Raw genomic sequence first — 17,596 nt, forward strand, 5'->3', positions numbered from 1 at the left:
CGCAGTAGGCAGTGGCAGGCGTGTTTTCATGCTGGTTCGTGCCCTTATACGCGATTTAATATTGGTGCGCCCCTAGAAAAAGTGACCATCTTTGTAGCCGTTGCGCAGTCATCACCGGAACGCCCTTCTTTGGATTAAAGATGGAGACAAGTGGTTGGTGGTCAGTCAGCAAGGTGAACTTCTGCCCGTGCAGATAGTGATTGAACTTTTTCACTCCCCACACTAGGCTGAGGGCCTCCCTGTCAATCTGGGCGTAGTTGCGCTCGGCTGAGGTTAGTGACCGAGACGCAAAGGCTACTGGCCTCTCCGAGCCGTCCGGGAATTTGTGCGACAGCACCGCTCCAATGCCATAGGGTGATGCATCACACGCCAACCGAATTGGTAGTGCTGGGTTGAAATGAGCCAACACCTCTTTTGATGTGATCAATGCTTTGCTCTTCTGGAAAGCTCGTTTACTTTCATCACTCCACTTCCATGGTACCCCTGTTTGCAGTAGGGTGTTCAGTGGCTGTAGTACGGTAGACAAATTCAGCAAGAACTTATGGTAATAGTTCACCAGCCCGAGGAACGACTTCAGTTGTGACACATTTTCTGGTGCTGGAGCCTTGACTACTGCCTCAATCTTTTCAGGGGACTTATGTAACCCCTCTTTATCAATAACGTGGCCACAATACGAGATCTGCTTCTGGAAAAACTCGCATTTGTGGCGATTAGCTCGGAGCCCATATTCCTTCAATCTGGTGAGCACCTGCTCCAGGTTGGCGAGGTGATCACTGTCATTTTTGCCCATGACCAGGATGTCGTCCAAATAACCATTGCCCTTTGCCAAAGAGCCGGAGCGGATGCTACCCCGAACACCAGCCGGTTGTATTGCTAGAGACCTTTATGAGTGTTGATCATGAGGTACTGTTTCGAGGCTTCTTCTACCTCCATTTGCAGGTACGCCTGGGCCAGATCAATCTTAGTGAAGCGTTTCCCTCCAGATAGCGAGGCGAAAATATCTTCAATCCGCGGAAGCGGATATTGTACAGTATGAAGGACTGGGTTCACTGTCACCTTAAAGTCCCCACAGATGTGAACCTTCTTTGGTTCCCCAGGCACATTACTCAACGACCTCTTCATTACAGGAATGATGGGTGTAGCCCACTCGCTCCTGTTCACTTTGGACAGTACTCCTGAACATTCCAAACCTTCCAGCTCTGCTTCGACGGCTGGTCGGATCGCATAAGGTACCGGTCTGGCATTAAAAAACTTTGGGCTTGCATTTTCCTCTATTTTGATCGTCGCTGTTATGCCTTTTAGTGTTCCGAGTCCCTTCTGGAACACTTCTTGTGCATCAGGTATCATTTTTGACAGTCGTCCAGGTGTGACGTTGTCATCCTTTTTGGCATCTAGTCAGAGCTTGTATGGAATGCCAATCTAGCTGTATCTTCCGGATCCATTCACGTCCTAGTAGTGGTGGTCCTCCATCTGGCAATACATATAGGTCCATTTTTGGTGTTTCCTTGCCATTATATATAACGTTCACCCATATTTTTCCTTTGGGGTAGACTTTTTGCACCGTGTACGTCTTCAAGACAATCTTTGTATCTCTCAAGGGTATATGTGAGAATAGCCGCTTGTAGTCCCTTCGGTTTATGACTGTTAGGCCTGATCCTGTGTCCAATTCCATTTTCACTTGGACTCCTGCTATCTTGAGCGTGACCCAGATAGTTTGGTGATCTTCCGTTTTGATCACATTATGTAGTTTCAGACAACCCAGCTCCTTGCTTCCGTAGTCTGTATCACTCTTCTGTTCGTCTGAACTACTCTCCGTCACCTTATGTACCTTCTTGTACTTCTCCTGTGGAGATTTCTTGCTGCTGGTTTTCTTTCCCGACCTGCAGACTCTTGCTATTTGTCCTACTTTTCCACACTGTCTGCACACTTTGTCCTTGAACCAGCAATCATTATGGTCGTGTGTTGTTCTGCCGCAGCGATAGCACTTCAATGTTCCGTATGACATTTCATTTGTGCCATATTCTTGCGGTCTCCGTTGTATCTCTGCAGCGCCCCGTGCTGCTGCTTCGTGTGATACTGCAATGCTGAAAGCCTTGTCCAGCGTAAGATCCTTTTCTGATAGAAGCCGTTTCTGGGTTGCTTGACTTTGAAGCCCACACACAAACTTGTCCCTTAAAGTATCTGCTAGTCCCATTCCAAACTGGCAGTGCTTCAATAGCTTGCGCAGTTCCGTTAAATACTCAGCATTACTTTCATCTTTATGCTGGTTCCTTTTGTGAAACTTAAATCTTTCTGCTATCAGCAGCGGTGTGGGGTTTAAGTGGTCCTGTAGGATTGACACTATGTTTTCAAAATCCTTTTCTACTGGCTTCTCTGGGGTTACTAGTTTTCATAGTAAGCCATACGTTTTTATACCCATTGAATTCAACAATACCAGCGCTTTCTTGTCATCTGGCACTTCACTCGCCTTGCAGTATACTTCTATGCGTTCGACATATGTCATCCAATCTTCGACTTCATTGTCGAACACTGTGATACTGCCACTCTTCGGCATATTTGGGTGTGGTTAGACTGGCTTAAAATGGCGTCTCCCGCGCTTTCCTTTCTTCCCCGCTGCGGCTTAAAATGGCATCTCCCGAGCTTTCCTTTCTTCCCCGCCGCGGCTTAAAATGGCGTCTCCCGCACTGCTGCCAAAGCCACTCTCGGCGGTCCTCGTGGCAAATGGCGACGCCCTGTGGGTTTCATGCGCTGCTCCTGCGCTGCTGCCAATGCCGCTCTCTGCGGTCCTCATGGCAATGGCAGCGCCTCGCGTTTTCCTGCGCACCTCTCTCCCCCGTTGCCGCTGCTTGGCACTTGAACACCGGCTGCGCTCTGCTCTCTCTCATCTCTCTCCCCATTGACGCCACTCGGTCCTGAACACCGGCTGCGCCCTGTGCGCTCTGCCCTCTCTCTCTCCCCCATCCTCCGCTGGATGACTGGGCGGTTGCCCGTGGTCGACACCCGTGCTTCTGGACTCGACCTCCTTCCACTGTTCTCCAGGAGCGAATCCCTGGGAGGTGATGCAGAGTTGCAGGTAGGTTCGAATCTGCGTCGTCGCCAATTTTATATCCGTGTATCTTAATGTTGTGTCCTTCAATAATCAGACAACAGACTGCAGGGAATGATCAACAGGTGTTTACTGAATGAGGGTTAAAACTGCAACTGACTGTACAGATCACTACTCAGGGTTTATATACAGGTGTGGTCCCTGCTGGTACTACAGGATACAGGAGCTGTAAAAAGTAGTTCTCCCCCTTAAAGGTACATACATTACAACTTTATAAGAGACTCAAAGAAAAGATACAGAATCAGGGAAAAGTTTATAAAAAGAGAGTCAGAGAGAATCAGGGGTAAATCCAAACCAAATCAGTAGCCTATGTTGCGGGTGTGTGGGATAGTCATTTTCATCTCAGTATTGTTTGACAATGAGATTCAAAGAAGAAAACTCTGTTTTGCTCGATTGGTTCCACTGTTCTCATCACTGTGGGTGGGCTTCAAGCTCGTTTAAAGTTTGATACAATTATCATGAGAAGAAGTTAACCAGGTACTGTTGAAATTGTTGCAGCGTCTCCTGTACATCCGGTTTCCTGAATACAACCAAGTTATATTATTTTTTTAAATCTGGAGCAGCTGAACATTACTTATCAATTGGGCCAGGTAAAATGGGCCTGAGCATACAGAAAGAAATTGCCATAGGAATTGAGGCAGCAGTATGCCTAACTTTTCATGGCTGAGGGGTGTACAAGGGTGGCATCATAAGCCTGGAAAGCAGTGATGGTGAAATAAATTGTCCAGAAAGACAGGAGTGTGATAGAATCCTCACCACTCACCTGGATGGGTGCAGGCACAACTGCAGTCAAGCAGCTCAATCACTGTCCAGGACAAACAAAGCAGTCTGCTCGATCGGTGCCCCACCACTGGACTCAGTCTCTAACCCCTCCATCATTGGCTGCAGTATGTATGACCTACAGCACGTACTGCAACAACTCACCAGATTTATTTCAACAGCATTTCCCTGCCTTGTAACTTATAACACTGAGAAAGACAAGAACAGCAATGTTATGGGAACACCATCATCTCCAAGTCACACACCATCCTGATTTGAATATATATCGCCACTCCTTCACCCAACTTCCACCGGAGTTGCAGTGGGTGTGTGCCAGAAGTGCTGAGCAATTGTGGCTCCGTTGTCTGATATAAAGAGGTCCATTGAAAAGTCCTTCATCAGTGTCGAGTTCCTAGCCAATCTGGGGTGATGTCATGGGTAACAAATCTGTTGGAGTTTTTTGAAGGTTTAGCATCATTGGTGGATGTTGTTTACCATGTTTTAATTTTCTGAAGACATTTGATCAAATACCTAACACAAGATTTGCAGCTGAACTGCAATCTCTCCAGACCAATTAGAAAATGGGATAATAACTTGGATAAATATTGGGATAGTAATTCTCATTCATCATTCCAGTTGAGAAGGTGAGATTAATTGATGATACTGGGATTAGTTCTAGGAATTCAGCAAATATTATTAGTTACAATGGATATGGGTAAAGATCGTAAACAAGAATATTTAAATTTGCAAATTATGCAAGATTACATCAAAGGGAAGAATGATCAGAATGAAAGGGATAACATTCAAGGAGATAGATAAAGATTCAATAAATGGCAGATAAATTTGAAATATTATTTAATTGACATGCAGAAAATAACTGAAATCCCACATTAAGACCACCATTGTGTAGCAAATATATATCAGGATTTACTTTTTCATGTCTTGTGTTATTAGCAGATGCACTAATTACTTTGTTTCAAGTTGCCCAATATAAACCAATTCAAGTAACATTAATTAAGACACCATTCTTCATGATTAAAGGGCAGCATTTGTGTAGCGCCATTTAACTCTTGGTAATGAGAGATGTTAAGAAGCGATGACAACTGATAAAGGTATCAATAAAGACTTTATTTATTATTTCTGCACAGTTCCAGTTCCTTTTAAAACAGTTTCCCCCACTTTCACCAGCAGTAATTTCTACCCCACCACATTATCTACAGTCTGATTGTTTATACTCAATCTACAGGCAAAGGCCATCCAAAAATAATTGTGTCAAATTCATGAACATGATATACATTATCTGTCAGGTATCTTTACCAGATAATAGAATTATTCCAGATCCTTCATTTCCAGAAATATTGTACCTCGGCAGAATTGTGAATTAGAATTAAAAGATTTTCTGACTTAGCCGTTTGGATTTGGTTTCTGTTATTCAAAAGTGAATAGACACAGGACTGGAGCCAATGTTCCATCTATTTTTTTCATGCGCGGTCCCGTTAACTTCCTGCGCAGCCCATTGAAATTTTCACGCTGGTGAGCGGCCTGCGCAGGACCTCCAGACCACGGCACGGCCGCGCAGCTTAGCGACAACATTGACTGTAACCCAACTACACTCACTCACTGTTGCATTAAAACCTGGAAATGGTTTCAATGAAGCATTAAGACTCTGATTTGCTCTTTCATCCTTTTCTGTCAATGTTATCACTGTTATCTTTGTTTAATCAGCCTCTTTGTTGTCATTGATATTGTCCCTGTCCTTGCCTTGGAAACATAGTTTCATTTAATCAGGATTTCTTTTATTTTTATTCTACTAAATCCTAGCTTGAATTACGTAGCCTTGGTTACTGAATCTCTATCATGGGCACCTTCCTGAATGTGTGATTGGGAATTCCTTCCTGTCATCACAACAAGCCCAGATGATGATATATTTTGTTGTTCTTCCAGATACAGAAACGTTCAACCTTGGTGATTTGACAAAAAGCACTAAAATAACAACGGAACCTAGTGAACCGCAGAGCAGTAAAACTCCAGGATGACTAAATGCCCCCAAATCCCGCTCCCTGATGCTCCTGAAGGTGTCCCGTCACCACATCTTCACTTTAATCAAGAGCGTGTGTAAAGAGCTGGTGCTTTCCTTCTCTCCACTAAATTGACTGTGGAGCAGCTGCCAGCAGGTACACGAACCAATTTCTCTTATTGTCAAGATGCACTCCTCTCAGCAGCAGTACTTGGTATTTGTCGCTAAACTAAAATGCCATCAAGTGAAGCAAAGTGTATCCTGATTGTAAGAGCAGTTGGTTAGGAAACCAGTTATTATAGTGAATGGCTTAGAGATTGCCATTGTGCTTAATGGGCTTTTACTCAAATAAGGTTGTGTTTATTTCCTATTTTATATTGTATATAATTTTAAAAATTTGCCAGAAATTTTCTCATGAGCTTTGTTCTCATACACATAAAGGAAGCTGTATTTGGGATTAAAACATGTTTCCATTTTTGGCTCTCGGTATTAGATTAGCATCAAGCATTCCCAGATAAGATTGATACTTTACAAAGTAACAGAACGCCAAAAATATGCCTTAAAAACCCAACTCCAGAAGATATAGTTCACAATACAACTGAACCCCAAAAACATGCTGTGGAGATTTTGAAATGCTCCTAAGGAGGCAAATGGCCATTTTCGTGCTGTCTTGGAGCCTTTACGAGTTTTAGAGCAAAACTCAGTCCAGCTCCCAGCTGGTGAGAGTTCTGTTGGGCCAAATGAAGGTGTAATGGGTGAAATTTCCAGGTTCTATCCCACATTATGCCCCGCCCACCCACCCCATTTTGGGCAATCCGTCCTCAATGGCCCCCAAAATCTTAACCACTAAGTGACTGATAACTATTTCTAGATTGAATTAAATTTCTGTATGTAGTTGGACAATACATCTGAAAGAGATATTCCATTAATGAGCCACTTCCAGCAATTACTTTTCTTTTCTTGCTGGAATTCATATAGTTCCAGACATGTGCTCCATATGTACCTGAGAAGAAGCTCTCGATATTCTCCTTTTTCCAGGGAGCATAGTAATTTTCCCAGTTTTGATATGGGATTGGATAGAACCGCCTTGAGATCCAGAAAGAGATGCCATTGCATTCCTTTCCAGTGAAGGAGACCAGGTTATTAGACTTGCACCATCGCTTCAGAACACGGGTTATCAGTTCAGGGCCTTGATGACCCCAAAGGTGTCCAACATAATTGGCCACAAAATCTTCCAAGCAATCCCACATAAAATGATGGTGACTGTAATGAAATCCCATTGCTCCATTACTGAAATATCCTGATGATTGTACAGAAGTAAAAGTGGCAAATGGCAAGGGCTTCATTGAAATTATGTCGGTATCCAGGTAGATGCCACCGTATTTCCATAGCAGTGCTAACCTGCAGCCGTCAGCAAGCACATGGATCCAAAATCTTTCCAAATCTGGATTTACCTGTAGTATAATGGACAGAGTAAAATGTAAACCATCATGCTCATTTTCACCATAGTTAAACTTGTTTCTTCTTCAATCTCTGTGAATGCTTCTTAGCTATAGACCATTCTCGGCCAAGAAACCCAGTTTGTAGAGGATCAAGGTATCGCCGGAAGACACTCACAGGATTGTAAGCAAATGTTTGAATTCGTTTCCTCCCCAATGATCTCTCCCTGTAGAATTATGGGCATGAAGCTGCACCCTTCCACTACATGGCACCAGATATACTATCTAAAGTGTTGTTAAGGAAGTCTAGAAAGAAAGAACTTGGCCATTGAGAGGTGTAATAGATGGGGAAGTAGGAGGCCATGTGTTAGCTGAAATCATTTTGCTTCTCCTGTTATTGTCCCCTTCATTAATTGTCAATGAACCACAACATGAAACCGTCACGCCACGACTGAAATTGACCAGTCAGTTCTACTCACTAGGAAACAATTCTAACCTCCCTTCCTCTTTTCTCCTCCAGATGTGGTGAACAGTGAAGAACTAACTGGGCGAGGCAAAGTAAGCTGAGTCGGCAAAACTCTATTAAGCATGTCTGCCACTTGCAGTGACTTCCCCTCACACACTACCAAAGTGCTGGAATTGCTTACCATCAATGACCAGGAGACAGCACAGGTCCCCTTACTGCTCCCTCAGCATCTAGCAATGCCAGCAAATGTTAGCACGCATCCTCACTCAATCCAAGTCCCTGAGCCCAGAGACATCCAGAGTTAGACAGTGAAGAAGTGAGGAATACACAAGGTGAAACCATCATCTGCAGAGAGGGGTAGCCCCTCTTTCCAAAGGAGATTGTGCCAGCAGGCCCCTGATGGCATCACTATGATATGTGAATGTCTGATGAACCATTATGTTGGAAGGTTCTCCAGAAGCTCACTAATCATAGTATGTCCTGCTTTACATGGTACTGCATGAAAGAAGGCATGCCAGGGTCATCGAATGCCAGTCTTGCCTCTTGGACTGCAGCTGGTAAGATGCCAGCAACTGTCTCTGTACAGCCTGGCAAACCTACCTGGAAATGATGTGGGGACCAGACTTCTCAGTTTCCAGGTTAGCAGAGAGGCAAATGACGTTCTGTACCGTCTGCTGTAAGGACACCGGCAGTTACCATGCTGCAGAGAACTTGTGAATCTGCAGGGAAAGCTGTTGCCTGAAACTTGGCCGCACTTCCTTGCAGTCATGTGCAATATGGTGCTGTGGAGCGGCATAGGGGCAACCTTCCTCGCAGCACCACCTCGACTTCAGCAGGCATCAGTAGTTGAGTTGGGGAATGGGCTACTCTCACTTCTCTACAAACTGATCCCTTTCCCTTCACTTTGGTCTGTCACTTCTTACAACCTGCCCTTTCAGCCTCAGCTGCAAATGGGTTGAGATGCCTTTTAAGGTTTTCCGAAAGTTTTTCACAAAGAGATAGAATGGAACAGAAATGACAGAGATCAGGACAGAAAGATTCTGAGACGGAGGGGTAAGCACAGAAACAGTTACGCTAGTGATACCTTTTACTTTTGTTTGTGAGCAAGGAAATAGAAACAAAGAAAGAGAGTACCTGATTTATTTTATATATAATTAAAATCTTTATGTCCTGCCACCTGTAAACCCTTTTCAGTGTTAATTGTGCTCCTACCTGTTACCTTTGTGCAGTAGGGAGTGTGGTAATAGGGTTTTTCCTGTTGAGGCCACTTACCACTTCATCACATTTTCCCTATCACACACCCTCTGTGACCCTGTGCAAACACCAATTCAGATTGTTCCGTCTGAGCAAATGTGTATGTGCAGAGCCCATGTAGACTGTGTTCTGCCCATTGCTATTTGAAAATTGCAGTGGGTCCTATTGCTATCATAGGACCAGGATTTGCATTGTATAGTGAGGCTCCCACCTGTTTTCAGTGGGAACCTTGGCTGCCTATCTAAAGGCCTCCGCACCAAGAGCAAGACACTCGGGAAAGGCGCTATCCAGAAAGGATCAGGAAGCCTCCCCAAAGACTGAATATATAAATAGACTATTTTCAGCTAATGTTGCATGTTAAAAGTGTTAATTGTAATTAGTTTGATATTTAATTGTTAAATGAGTGTTATGGTACTGTTAATCTAAAAGGGGAGGAATTGTAATGTATATACCTTTAAGGGGGGAACTATCTTTTACAGTTCATGTATACTGCAGTACCGGCAGTGACCACAACTGTATATAGTACTGAGTAGTAATCTGTACAGATCAGTTCCAGTGTGAGCCACGTTGAGTAAACACCTGTTGTACCGTTCTCCTGCAGTCTGTGTCTTATTATATACAGACACAACAAGGCTCCCACCTGTTTTCAGTGGGAACCTTGGCTGCCTATCTAAAGGCCCCACTCACTATGACAGTGGGCATACTGACAGCAGGGGGGTAAGTTCTGCACTCCGATGTTGTGTGTGCTTCCACCCTGTTCCCACTCATAACTGGACCGAGATGGGAGTGAGAATGTGGTAAGGAAAGTGCTTCCTGATTTCCTTCCTAAATGGGAAGGCTAAAATTTAAGATTATGTTCTCCGCTTCATCACTTTATCGGTCATCCTTTTCATTTCTTCTACATGTGATCCATCCCCTACCCCCTTTCCTTTGCTCTGTTTCTTTTATGCTGTTTATCTGTAGTGCCTTCCAGCTCGCACAGAATGTTAACCTGAAACAGTGACTTTCTTCCTTGCTCCATAGAAGCTGCCTGACCTGAATTATTAGATTCAGCCCACTTGTGGAACAGAGACTTCAACCAACTAGAAAACTTGAAGTTCCCCATGTTGGCACATTTTGGTTTTTTACTTAACAATCCAAATTACATCAAATCTGAACATTTCAGGGCCAGTGCGATCTTTTGCTTTATAACTGGTAGCAGGAAAATGAACTGGTACAGAAAGCCTCTCTGCACATGAGCACATCATGTCACATATCCTACCAAAGCCACAGTGAAAACAAATGACAACTGACTGTGGCTGGAGCCTCTTCAAATGACACATCATTTTACTGAAAAATTTAGCTTTGTTTGATCCAGCCATGTGAAAATTATTATAGATAAATCCATTTATCCCTCAACAAACATAACAAAAACAGATTATCTGGTCATTATCACATTGCTGTTTGTGGGAGCTTGCTGTGCGCAAATTAGCTGCCACGTTTCCCACATTACAACAGTGACTATACTTCAAAAGTACTTCATTGACTGTAAACAGCTTTGAGGCGTCTGGTGGTCGTGAGAGGCGCTTTATAAATGCAAATCTTTCTTTATTTATTGCATTTCCCCAATTTCTACAATGCGATAATGATGAACCTGTTGGAAAGGTGTGTCTGTTCAATTCCTTGTTGCTTCTGGGGAGAGGCTGCTCGCATTCTCATCCCGGTGCTGTGCGTCAAGAATGACTGTTTCCAACCCAACCGGTTTGACAATGATGGCTCTTCCCACCCATTTTATTCACAATGGTGAAACTGCTTTACAGAGTGGTTCAAATTTATATTAAAGAACTGTTGGCAGAGACTGTGTCACCCAGTGCTCTCTTCGCACACACCCCAACTCGTGGATCGCGATGCTGGGGACCCGGGTGGAAGCGGAGTGGAGGCGAGCGGATCATGTGCGAGGTCTCTGTCAGCCCTCCGTGCTCTCACTCACCGTCCCCTCTCCCTCGGAGTTCTCTCTCTCCCCCCACCCCGAGCTCTCTCTCACCGCCCCCGAGCTCTCTCTTCCCCCGCCCCGAGCTCTCTCTCCCCCCGCCCCGAGCTCTCTCCCCCCGGGAGTTCTCTCTCTCGCCCCACCACGAGCTCTCTCCCCCGCCCCGAGCTCTCTCTCCCCCTGCCCCGAGCTCCCTCTCCCCCACCCCGAGCTCACTCCCCCACCCCGAGCTCTCTCTCCCCTGGAGTTCTCTCTCTCCCCCCAATCCGAGCTCTCTCTCACCGCCACCGAGCTCTCTCTTCCCCCGCCCCGAGCTCTCCCTCCCCCCGCCCCGAGCTCTCTCCCCCCGGGAGTTCTCTCTCTCGCCCCACCACAAGCTCTCTCCCCCACCCCGAGCTCTCTCTCCCACTGCCCCGAGCTCTCTCTCCCCCACCTCGAGCTCTCACTCCCCCACCCCGAGCTCTCTATTTCCTCCCACCCCGAGCTCTCTCCCCCACCCCAAGCTCTCTCTCCCCCCTCCCGGAGCTCTCTGTCCCCCCGCCCCGAGCTCTCTCTCCCCCCGCCCCGAGCTCTCTCTCCCCCTGCCCCGAGCTCTCCCTCCCCCCGCCCCGAGCTCTCTCTCCCCCCGCCCCGAGCTCTCTCTCCCCCCGCCCCGAGCTCTCTCTATCCGGGAGTTCTCTCTCTCGCCCCACCACGAGCTCTCTCCCCCACCCCGAGCTCTCTCTCCCCCACCCCAAGCTCTCTCCCCCGCCCCGAGCTCTCTCTCCCCCCGCCCCGAGCTCTTTCTCCCCCCGCCCCGAGCTCTCTCTCCCCCCACCCCGAGCTCTCTCTCCCCCCGCCCCGAGCTCTCTCTCCCCCCGCCCCGAGCTCTCTCTCCCCCCGCCCCGAGCTCTCTCTCCCCCCGCCCCGAGCTCTTTCTCCCCCCGCCCCGAGCTCTCTCTCCCCCCGCCCCGAGCTCTCTCTCCCCCCGCCCCGAGCTCTCTCTCCCCCCGCCCCGAGCTCTCTCTCCCCCCGCCCCGAGCTCTCCCTCCCCCCGCCCCGAGCTCTCTCCCCCACCCCGAGCTCTTTCTCTCCCCGCCCTGAGCTTTCTCTCTCCCCCTGCCCCGAGCTCACTCTCACCCCGCCCCGAGCTCTCGCTCACCACCCCGAGCTCTCTCTCCCCCTGCCCTGTGCGCTCTCTCCCCCCGCCCCGAGCTCTCTCTCACCGCCCTGATCTCTCTCTCCCCCTGCCCCGAGCTCCCTCTCCCCCCGCCCCGAGCTCTCTCTCCCCCGGGGTTCTCTCTCTCGCCCCACCCCGAGCTCTCTCCCCCACCCGAGCTCTCTCTCCCCCAACCCCGAGCTCTCTCTCCCCCCGCCCCGAGCTCTCTCTCCCCCAACCCCGAGCTCCCTCTCCCCCCACCCCGAGCTCTCTCTCCCCCCGCCCTGAGCTCTCTCTCCCCCCGCCCCGAGCTCTCTCTCCCCCTGTCCCGAGCTCTCTCTCCCCCACCCCGAGCTTTCTCCCCCACCCCGAGCTCTCTCTCCCCCCTCCCCGAGCTCTCTATCCCCCCGCCCCGAGCTCTCTCTCCCCCTGTCCCGAGCTCTCTCTCCCCCCGCCCCGAGCTCTCTCACTCCCCCCACCCCGAGCTCTCTCTCCCCCTCCCCGAGCTCTCTCTCCCCCCAGCCCGAGCTCTCTCTCCCCCCGCCCCGAGCTCTCTCTCCCCCCGCCCCGAGCTCTCTCTCCCCCTCCCCGAGCTCTCTCTCCCCCCACCCGAGCTCTCTCTCCCCCTCCCCGAGCTCTCTCTCCCCCCGCCCCGAGCTCTCTCTCCCCCCGCCCCGAGCTCTCACTCCCCCCACCCCGAGCTCTCTCTCCCCCCGCCCCGAGCTCTCTCCCTCACCCCGAGCTCTCTCACTCCCCCCACCCTGAGCTCTCTCTCCCCCTGCCCCGAGCTCTCTCTCCCCCCGCCCCGAGCTCTCTCTCTCCCCGCCCCGAGCTCTCTCTCCCCCCGCCCCGAGCTCTCTCTCCGCCCGCCCCGAGCTCTCTCTCCCCCCGCCCCGAGCTCTCTCTCCCCCCACCCCGAGCTCTCTCCCCCACCCAGAGCTCCCTCTCGCCCCGCGCTCTCTCTCCCCCCCATAGCTCTCTCTCCCCCACCCCGAGCTCTCTCTCCCCACGCCCCGAGCTCTCTCCCTCCCCACCCCGAGCTCTCTCTCCCCCCGCCCCGAGTTCTCTCTGCCCCGCCCCGATCTCTCTCTCTCCCTCCAGCCCGAGCTCTCTCCCCCACCCCGAGCTCCCTCTCTCCCCGCGCTCTCTCTCTCCCCTCCTATAGCTCTCTCTCCCCCACCCCGAGTTCTCCCTCCCCCTCCCCGAGCTCTCTCTCCCTCCTCCGAGCTCTCTCCCTGCCCCCTCCGAGCTCTCTCTCCCTCCTCCGAGCTCTCTCTCCCCCTCCGAGCTCTCTCTCTCCCCCACCTCACCCCCGGAGTTCTCTCTCTCCCCCTCCCCCCCCCGAGCTCTCTCACCCCCCACCCCCAGCTCTCTCTCCCCCCTCCCCGAGCTCTCTCTCCCCCCCCGAGCTCTCTCACCCCCCCCAGCTCTCTCTCCCCCCACCCCGAGCTCTCCCGCCCACCCCCAGCTCTATCTCTCCCCTCTCCCCCGAAGTTCTCTCTCTCTCCCCCCTCCCTCTCTCCCCATCCCTCCCTCTCTCTCCCCCTCCCTCTCTCTGCACCACTCCCTCTCTCTCTACCCCCCTCTCTCACTCCCGCCTCCCTCTCTCTACCCCTCTGTTGTGTATGTACCTTTAAGAGAATAACTGGTCTCAGACTGCAGTACCGGCAGTGACCACCCCTGTATAAAAGGCGCTAGTGAGCCTCTGTTTTTTTTAGTTTCACTATTGACTTCCACCAGTAAAGACTTATTTTGTTCACTCCTGCTGTCCGTGTCTCAATTATTCACGGACGTAACACTGGCGACGAGTAAGAAGCGAACTTACCTGCAACTTGGCAGCACCTCAGACGACGTTATCGAAGGTCAAAGCCAGAAGAAAGAAAAAAAAAAATCCATAGAAACTCGAGAAGCGGGCGTCGACCGTGGGCAACCGCCCTCCAAATCGTCGGATTAAAAACTTGCAGGAGAGACTGTCCAGAGCCAGGCTTGGTTCCTCGGTCTGTAGGTTCCCAGCTAATCGGGCTGGTGGCAGGTAGTGCACTGATCCTTCCTGGGCTGCGGCGGGTTAGAGCTCGATCGAGTGGCTTTTCAACGGGGCCGGGCAGCGAATCGGGAAGCAAAGAGAGAGAGAGAGGGTGGAGCACACAGGGCGCGGCCGGTGCTTCGAAGCCGGGCAGCGTTCGGACCTAAGAAGAGGGAGGGAAGTGTCCCAGAGGGTCCGCTCCACGACGGGAAAATAATAAAAGAAAAAAAATCAATATTAAACGCGCAAGAAACTGTGGAAAGCAGTGCTAACAACAGTGGGGAAGAAGGCAAAGCGCGGGAGGCGCCATTTTGTTAAATCGGGGAAGAAGGCAAAGCGCGGGAGGCGCCATTTTAGATTTGCAAGATGCCGAAGACTGGCTGTATCACTGCTTTTGATAATACAATAGAGGACTGGACCACGTACGTGGAAAGAGTCGAGGTATATTTCGAGGCAAACGAAATAGCGGAGGGGAAAAAGGCATCAATATTGCTAAACTTAATGGGCGCTAGAACGTACGGCCTATTGCGGGACCTGATTACTCCAGCCAAACCGAAGGCAAAGAGTTTTAACGAAATTGTTGCTGTCCTACAGGAACACTTAAACCCTGCACCGCTGTTGATAGCAGAAAGATTTAAATTCCACAGGAGAACTCAGCACAAAGCTGAGAGCAATGCTGAGTATCTTACGGAACTACGCAAGCTATCAAAGCACTGCCAGTTCGGAGCAGGACTGGCAGATACCCTACGGGACAAATTTGTCTGTGGACTCCTGAGTGAAGGAACACAGAAGAAGTTACTCTCAGAGAAAGAGCTGACGCTAGATAAGGCTTTCAGCGTGGCAGTATCATATGAAGCAGCAGCCAGGGGAGCTGCAGAAATTCAACAAAAACCACAGGAATACGGCACCCACGAAATGACACGGGGATTTGCAAAATTTTATCGCTGCGGCAGAACTAACCATGACCAGAAGGACTGCTGGTCCAAAGACAAAATATGCAGACAATGCGGGAAGATGGGACACATTGCATGAGTTTGCAGGTCTGGGAAGAAGACCAGCGACAACAAAAAGGCTACTAAGGAACCGTACAAGAAAGTACAAAAGATGACGGACAGTAGTTCCAAAGACCAGATGAGCGATAGTGAATCTGGGAACAGGAGACGAAGCTGTCTCAAACTTCACAATGTAATCGCAAAAGAGGATCACCGAACCATTTGGGTCACCCTCACGATAGCAGGGTCCCAAGTTAAAATGGAATTGGATACAGGATCAGCGCTAACCGTCATGAATCGACGAGACTACGAGCGGCTATTTTCACACATACCCTTGAGAGAGACATCCATCGTCTTGACGACGCATACGGGGCAAAAAGTATACCCCAGAGGAAAAATAAGGGTGCCTGTCGAATACAATGGCAAGAAAATACGGAAATTGTATCTCTACATACTGCCAAATGGTGGACCACTGTTATTGGGACGGGAATGGATCAGGAAGATAAACTTAGATTGGCATTCCATTCATGCAATGACGGTGGACGGTAAAAAAGATGAAGACGTCACTCCTGGACGATTGTCAACAATCTTAGCTAACGCCAAAGAGGTATTTCAACAAGAACTGGGCACGCTTAAAGGCGTAACCGCCTCGATAAAAATAGAAGAGAATGCAGTTCCCAAATTTTTCAAAGCAAGACCGGTACCATATGCAATTCGCCCAGCCGTCGAGGCAGAGCTGGAGAATCTGGAGAAGGCGGGCGTGTTGTCTAAGGTCGACTGGAGCGAGTGGGCGACACCCATCGTTCCGGTCATGAAGTAAACGTTAAGCAATAAGTCCGGAGAGCCAAGGAAGATTCGCATCTGTGGGGATTTCAAGGTGACGGTGAACCCAGTCCTTCACACAGTACAATATGCTCTTCCAAGGATAGAAGACATCTTCGCCTCACTGTCTGGAGGGAAGCGTTTTACAAAGATTGACCTAGCACAAGCATATTTGCAGATGGAGGTTGAAGAGTCCTCTAGGAAGTATCTCACGATAAACACTCACAAAGGTCTTTACCAGTATCATCGATTGGTATTCGGAGTAGCATCGGCTCCGGCGATATGGCAAAGAGCAATGGAACAAGTCCTGCAAGGGATTCCGGGGACTCAGTGTTACTTGGACGACATCCTTGTAACAGGTGAAGATGACAGTGAACACCTTAACAACCTAGAACAGGTGCTCACTAGACTACGGGAACATGGGCTGCGAGCCAACCGCCACAAGTGCGAATTTTTTAAGAAACAGATATCGTATTGTGACCACGTGATTGATGAAGAGGGGTTACATAAGTCCCCTGACAAAATTGAAGCGGTTGTTAAGGCCCCAGCGCCTGAAAATGTGTCGCAACTGAGGTCATTCCTCGGATTGGTGAATTACTATCATAAGTTTTTGCCGAATTTGTCGACAATTCTGCACCCGCTGAACGCCCTCCTACGAATGGGGGTAGCATGGAAATGGAGCGATGATTGTAAGCATGCTTTTCAGAAAAGTAAGGACTTAATCACTTCAAGGGAAGTATTGGCTCACTACAACCCAGCACTGCCAATCAGGCTGGCGTGTGATGCCTCTCCCTACGGCATTGGGGCGGTACTGTCACATAAATTCCTTGATGGTTTAGAGAGGCCGATAGCTTTTGCGTCACGCTCGTTAACTTCTGCCGAACGTAACTACGCCCAGATTGACAGAGAGGCCCTCAGCCTAGTGTGGGGGGTGAAGAAGTTTAATCACTACCATCACGGTCAACAATTTACTCTACTAACCGATCATCAACCTCTTGTCTCCATTTTCAACCCTCAGAAGGGCGTACCGATAATGACAGCACAACGGCTGCAGAGATGGTCCCTTTTCCTAGGGGCACACCAATATGACATCGGGTACAAAGGAACTAAACAGCATGGAAATGCTGATGGATTGTCACATCTACCGTTGCCGACGGTGGAAGAAGAAGATCTTACAGTGGATCCAATGGAGTTATTCCACTCGACCATAGTCGAATGTCTCCCTGTGACGAATGCAAACATAGAAAAGGAAACACGGAATGACCCAACACTATCACGGGTCTATGATTTAACGGTGAAGGGATGGCCAGCACATGGCGAACCACTGCTGCCAGCATTCTCGCCGAGAAGAGAACAGCTGTCAGTGTGCAGAGGAACCTTGATGTGTGGATCCAGAGTAGTAATTCCACCTAAGTTGACGGATAGACTGTTCAATGAGCTTCATGAGGGTCATCTGGGTGGGGTAAAAATGAAGAACTTAGCCAGAGCGTTTGTGTGGTGGCCGGGAATCGATAGAGAAATCGAAGAGATGACCAAGAGCTGTGCAGGATGCCAGAAGGTCCAAAACGCCCCACCACAAGCTCCTCTGCATCCATGGGAGTGGCCCTCATC

The 17,596-nt window shown here is 49.3% G+C and overlaps 1 pseudogene; it reads right to left on the minus strand.

Moving 5' to 3' along the window:
• Nucleotides 1–6,691: 6,691 nt before the first annotated feature.
• LOC147116039 (alpha-1,4-N-acetylglucosaminyltransferase pseudogene) lies at nucleotides 6,692–8,583 on the minus strand (annotated as a pseudogene).
• Nucleotides 8,584–17,596: the final 9,013 nt, after the last annotated feature.

The sequence above is a fragment of the Somniosus microcephalus genome, chromosome 6 (genome assembly GCF_052327205.1).
Source record: "Somniosus microcephalus isolate GS21.2 chromosome 6, FLI_Smic_1.0, whole genome shotgun sequence".
In the NCBI taxonomy this organism is placed as follows: Eukaryota; Metazoa; Chordata; class Chondrichthyes; order Squaliformes; family Somniosidae; genus Somniosus; species Somniosus microcephalus.